Here is a 6,805-nt window from a genome sequence, read left to right as displayed (position 1 = left end):
TCTCAGGGGTGGAGAGTGGGGAGGGGCTGCACCTTACCTGCCACCCCTAGGTGGTGGCCCTCAAGTGAATCCACAGAGAGTGCAATGGATTTCTTTAGATCCTCAAAGCCCGCCGTGGTAGATTGAATTCTGTACCCCAACAAGGACACGTTCTCGGTCTTAATCCCACTTTCTTGTGGGTGTGAACTCATTGTAAATAGGATCTATTGAAGATAGGATTATTATTAATTCAGGGGTGGTGCATTGAAGCAGGATGAGCCTTAATCCATACTACTGGAGACCTTTATAAACAGAAGAAATCCAGATACAGTTAGTCAGAGAAGGTCACACCGGAAGAAGCCAGAAAGCAGAAACATGAAGCGCAGACACAAGGAGAAAAAGAGAAGCAGAGATGTAAATTTAGGGAGCCCAAGGATTGCAGCCAGCCAGTGCCAGATTACTACAGATTTTGGGAGAAAGTATGGTTTCACTGATGCCTTGATTTTGGACTTTCAGCCTCCGAAACTGTGAGAAAATAAATAACTGTTTGGAAGCCTACCATTGAGTGGTATTTGTCACAGCAGCCCTGGCAGACTAAGATAACTGCATTCCAGCATAAGTCAGGGAGATCTGAGTTCTCATGCTGGCGTCCCACTGAGCAGGGGGCCTCGGATTTTACTAGACTTCCTGTGAGTCTGTTTCATAAAATTGCTATGAGAATTAGCTTCAACAATGCAGAGAATGATGTGTTGATCATTTAAGGATACTATTATCCTTATGAGGATATCCTTATTCTAATGAAGAACCTGGCAGGGTTTTCTTAGTTTGTTTTGTTTTGTTTTCGTTTTTTAATGGGTCAAGGGATCCTTGGGTTCCACCATTCTGGGACAGTTCAGCTGGAGCTCAGTGACTCCAAAGCGCGTGTTCCTTGACTCCCTTGAATCAGGCTCATCCTGAGTCAGTTGGCCACACCTGAACTAATAGGCATTCCTGGTCACTTTCCAGTATATCACAAAGTTTCTGGGTAGTCATCCTTTGAGGACAAACACATCACGAATCACCCTTTGCTTTGGGCTTTGTTTTCATTTCCCAGCTGCTAAAACAAATACCAAGCAAGGGGTTGGCTTAACAACAGGGATTTATTGGCTCACAGTGTCAGAGGCTAGAAGGCTTGCTTCCTCCCAGGGTGCTTTGATTTTTCTGTCACATGGAAATGCACATGGCAGTGTTTTCTCCTTTCTCTTGCCAGTTCTGTTGATTTCCAACCTCTGACTGCTCCCCTGGCTTCTCTCTGTGGCCTTCTCTGTAAGGCTTCCAGTAATAGGATTAAGACCTGTCTTGATTGGGTTGGGACCTCAACTGAAGTAACCCCATCAAAAGGTCCTATTTACAATGCGTTCACAACCACAAGATTATGAACATATATTTCTGGGGTACATAGTTCCAAGCCACTATAGGCTAAAACTAAACAAACTCAACAGGGAAGCAAGGCTCATCTCTAGATGACCAGATGTTGAGATCAGTAGGTATATATGTCCTCTGTTTATAAGAAAATGAGAACATCATGGATCTCACAGGATCCATGGGGTAAAAATTAAGAAAAGAGGTCCTAGGGGGATGAAAAGATGAGGAACAATGCTGAAATAGCTGCAGTTTAGTTTTGGGTATTTTCTCCCCCCAGAAATTTTATAGCAATAATTTACTGACATGTTAGAGGACTGCTTGCCCTTTAATAATTTTTCTTATGGTTTAAATATATAATAGTCTTTTGCTACGCTGATCTGATTCTCCTAAACCAAGATATTTTAAAAATATGTAAAACACTTGAATGCTTTCCTCATCACCTGACATCATCATCCCTACATGAAATAAACACCTGGTGAGTATATCACATCTCATGCTACCAGGCGGAAAAGCTGGACCTGACACCCAGGTTTGGAATTTCTCTAATGACGTGTTGCTGGATTGCCTTTTGCATGGAGGTCATGATGGAGATCACCAGTGGGGCCTCTTGATCAACCATATTTGACACCTTGATGGCCCAGGAAAGGCTCTGACCACAGTGCCTGCACTACTTCCTGTCACAAATCTGAAAGGAGCAGCTTCTAATATAAGCACAGCCCAGAGCAAACAGGCCAAGGCCTCATGCACCCTAGGAGATGAAGATTTGCTAAGGATGTATATTGTGCCAAGTACTTCAATGCGTGAAGGTAAGGAGAGAGTCTCTGCTCTCAAAGAATCTCAGGCTAGTTGGTAGGGAACATACAAAGAGAAAAGAAACAAAGAATAGGGGTGACTCTAATCAAGGAATGTGCATAAGAAGGGATAAAAGAAGGGACTGGAGGAAAGAGAGGGAAGGCTTCAAATGGCACGCAGGCTTCAGTTGAGTATGAAGGATGAGTTTGTCAGGAATGTCAGGAGGAGGCATTCCAGGGTGAGTGGACAGAGACTGGAGAGAGCCTTCTACACTCAAGGAAGTATACATAGATTGATGTGGGGAGAGCAGAGCATGTGAAATGCCAAGATGGTGGACAAAGTCGGGGAAGTCGTCTCAGTTTCTATTACTAAATAAACTATCCCAAAATGTAGTGGCATAAAATAAATATGATTTATGATATCTCAAAATTCTGTGTTGTTGGCTGGGCTAAAATGGGAGATTCATCTGCTCCGTGGGGTGTTGGTGGGGTCAGTCATGCAGCTGTCTTCATCTTGGGTCTCATCTGTAACACCCAAGACGGCCCCACCATGTGTCTGGAGTGTCAGCTGGGATGGCGGGATGGGCCGGGGAAGGGCTGGGTGGGCCGGGGACTGGCTGGGCCTCTCTCTCGAATTGGAAGTCAGCTTCTCAAGTAAAGGAATGCAGGAACTGCCAAGTTTTTAAGGTGAAGGTCTGGAACTGGCCTAGTATCCCTTCTGCTGCATTACACTGGTCTAAGGAAGTCTGGGGCCAGTCTGGATCCTGGGGAAGAAGACTCCACCTCTTCAAGGAGGTACTGTGAAGAGAGATGAGAGGGATTGCTGGCAGCCATGTTTGCAAATAATCTTCCACATGTTTGGATTTTGTCCTATAGATGATATGGGGAGGCACTGAAGGGTTTACAAAAGAGAGGAACGCGGTCAAATTTGTATTCTAGGAAAACTGTTCTACTTATAGTTTGGGAAACAGCTTGGAGAGAACAAACCTAAAGCAGAAAGGACTATTAGGGCGCTGCCATCCATGTTTTAGATGAGAGGTGATCATGAGTTGACTCAGGTGAGAGTGGTGGGACGGAAAAGGGAGAACAGATGAGGAGGTTTTTAGAGTTTGAATGAACAGAACTTAGAGGCTGGCTGAATGTGAGAGGGGAGGGAGAGGGAGGAGCTTAGGACTTCGGCACCTGGATTTCTGGCTTGGCAGCTGTTCCATAGAAGAGGTTCCAGTTCCCCATTGTTTGAGCCATCAGAATTGGTCTTTGCTGGCTCTTGTTAGATGGGTTAAGCTATTTGCTGATATCCAAGGAGATATAGGGGACAGCCGGAGGGCTGTCATCACTTCTTGTCTGCCCCTCAGCCCTTTCCCCTCAACTTCCCTTGGGGGAACACATCTGCTCCTCAGTTCTTGTGCACAGTGGGGTTGCCTTCTCCCGCCAACCCCCAGAGGTGGGCACATGACACAGGTCTACTGTGTCACATGACCTAAGTGGGTCTCACGAGTTCATATCCCAGGACTTGGCTGGCACGTGGAAGAAGGGATTCTTTTTCACGGGGACTGCTTACATGAAGGATGTAAACCTGAAGCCACCAGTAACTATCTTGCCACTCTAAGGACCAAGTCTGCTGGGGAGTGAAGCCAACCTAGCAGCATACAAAGTTGAGAAATGAAGAGATGAATTGAGGTATCCAGTCTTTATGACACAGTTCGAACCCTTGGATCGAGTTGGGTCTGATGCTGGATTATCCCTGGTCTTTCCAGTGTGAGGAAATGTGTCTTTCACCCATTTTTTGGCTTATGCTACTTTGAGTTGGGTTTTTATCACCTATAAGCAAAAGGTCTTGACTAAATTCCCAACCAATACCCCTACCTTGCAGAGAAACTGTCTGTACTAATTAGTTGGAGAGAGGAATTGTGACTACAAGGAGCTATGGGGTCAAAATCACTCTTTTGGTTCCTTTCCCATTCCTATAATTGTCTTCTGTAGAGCCTTGAGGTGGGGTTAGCCCACAGGAATTTTCTGGAATCATGATTCATCTCTTAAAGGTCTAGTTTCTTCTCCCCAATGTCTCTGCTTTCTACACAACCATTTTGTCTTCTTTTAAAGTAATTTTTACTGAAATTTATTCTGGAGATACCCAGAATAAGTACCCCTGGTAATGAATGTAGGGCAAAAAATCCCAGTGGTTTTCAGAGTCTTTCACTATTTAATAGGCAGGGACTTTCATAGGATATAATGAGGGAAACTCAGCACCCCAGTAACATTTACTTTAGCTAAGGGTTTAGGGAAGTCCAGTCATTTGTAGAATTATGTGTTTTGGTAAGTAAAAATCTTCTAGAAAAACTATTCTAGGAGATGTACACTGCAAAGGCACAAGAAGACCTTTCATCACACACCTCTGTGAGCAGTAACCACGCACAAAGATCATTAAGCATCAGCACTTATGGTCCGCTCACACTTTGAAGTCATAGAATCCTCCTGTATTTTTAAAATACATTTTCTCTCAGGAACCCCTGAAGTCATTCTAAATCAGGCAGTAGGATATGTGCAGGCCTAAATAGGGCTTTTACTCTGCAAAGGAAATTAAGCCTAAAATAGCTCTAACCCAGGAAATCCTGCTTCAGTTTTCCTGACCGCCAGCTTCTCCTTGCAGACATTCCTAGCTCCCCAGGATGGGCTTTAACATCGCAAACAAGCATCCCATCTTCAGACAGGACACAGGCACTCATAAGGGGGTCCTATTCCACGGGAAGGAGTCTGCTAGGGCTGCACTGGGGTTAGTCTAGGTGTCCACAAGGCCATCAGTGGGGTGTCATACTTGCTGTGACTTTCCACAGGAAATGGCCACTGTTGGTTTTGTGGTACAACGCACTATGCACATGTATTTGTTTTGATCACTAGTACTGTATCCTTAATTTCTGAAAGATGTAGCCAGTGTTTTTCCATAACTATATTTTGGGTAATGTTTCAGATGCTAGCTTTGGATGCTGCAGTTAGGTAATTTTGAGTATAAGGAATGTGTAAACAGAGCCAGTTCGTATATTCATCATTTCCTTGCTGATAAAATATTTTTTGAGTGGCTACTACGTGCTAGGCGCTGGGGATTCTAAGGTAAAAGAGTCTCTTTCTTCCCTGGAAGAGCTCATGGCCCGGTGGGCAGAGAGGTGGGGAATGGGTAGATCACTGGCACATCAGGCATGAGAGGGAGTGACAAGGTTAGGTTTGCTTTTCCATCTTGGCAGGAGGAAGAGACAAGGGAGGGAGTGGAGTGGAATCTGCAGGCCAACAGGCTCATTTGTTCTTCATTCATTCTGCAAATCCCTGGGACTCGCCCACCAAGGATAACCTAGACAGGCAGTCCTTGGCCTGAGAGAGCCTCTGGTCTAGCACCGGATTCTCCAAAACCTCTTTATGCAAAATGTTTACCTCTTTTCTTTACCGCTCAGATCTCTGAGCAGAGCTGCAGCTGAACTAATTTTCAGCAGGGCTGCTTTAGGTTGTCTCCTCAACTCGCCCTCTGGTGGAGGGCCAAGGTGACATGAAATGGTCACAAACAGGCACAAAAGTTAGGGAGGGGGAGGCGAGTGGAAGGAGGGGACGCGGGGACTTAGAGAAACCCCGCATGATGTCAGGGCTATTGAATCACTGGCACCTGGTTGGTCAAGGTGACAATGTCCCCTGTTCGCAGTAACTTCAGGGTACGTTCAGCATGCTCATTGGTGGTCTATGCAAAATTTCATTTACTGGGAGGCAGTGATGGTGGCTATTTCATCCTGCTTTCAACCGAAAGTTGTGATTTCTTTTTCCTCTCCCACTGGCTTCCTGTTTTTTCAAGGAACTTGAACTAGCAGCATTTACATACCATTAAGCCCAAGCAATTATGACAATTGTGCTAAAAATCCATAAACTGGAAAAATTTAAGAGCGCTTCCACAAATTCAGGATATTGGTATTTCTTGAACGAGTAGAGGATAAGCAGCGAACTCACACATGGATGGGCTTTCTGAAGACAGAGCCAAGGACAGCAGGACAAACAAAGCAAATTCAGCCTTGTGAAGGGTGGACATGGCGGGGGCAGGTAGCCTGTTACACGTGCTTCTCATAGATGAAGCAGCCCACTGGCAGGACTGTTGAGTTTCCTCTAAATTAAGATCTTTCATACATTCCACAAATATTTATTGAGCACCAACTATGTGACACATTTTTCTAGGCACTTGGAAGAAGGTAGTAGGCAAGACTAAATCCCTGTTTTTAAAGGAATTTATATTCTAATGGGAGAGACAGACTATAATAGACCCCAGTGCTGTATATAAGATAATGTCAGGAAATAAAAACTATGAAAAATTAAGGGGGGGGGAGCAAGGTAAAGGGTGGAAGAAAGATGGTAGAAGTAGGTGGTTTAGAAATAAGACTCTTTGAGCTGGCAGGGGAGAATTTCATGCCAAGGGGTCAAGCCGGAGGTGGGGGCAGCACTTAACAGCTAGCAGGCCTGGGTAGCCAGTCCACTTGGCTCTCAGAATCTTTCAAACTGGGAAATAACCTCCCCGCAGTCCAGACAGAATTCTCAACTGACCAGGCTGGGATCCTTCCAAACCTCTGTTGATACCCAGATTCAAAAGGCATTTCTCTTCAACT

The 6,805-nt window shown here is 45.0% G+C and overlaps 1 protein-coding gene across 1 annotated transcript in view; it reads right to left on the bottom strand.

The window, feature by feature from the left end:
- ZDHHC14 (zDHHC palmitoyltransferase 14) overlaps window positions 1-6,805 on the bottom strand; it is a 417,907-nt gene that overhangs the window by 26,917 nt on the left and 384,185 nt on the right. The window lies entirely within an intron of this gene.

This window comes from Tamandua tetradactyla, chromosome 2, assembly GCF_023851605.1.
Source record: "Tamandua tetradactyla isolate mTamTet1 chromosome 2, mTamTet1.pri, whole genome shotgun sequence".
In the NCBI taxonomy this organism is placed as follows: Eukaryota; Metazoa; Chordata; class Mammalia; order Pilosa; family Myrmecophagidae; genus Tamandua; species Tamandua tetradactyla.
This window is presented reverse-complemented; position numbering and strand designations above follow the sequence as displayed.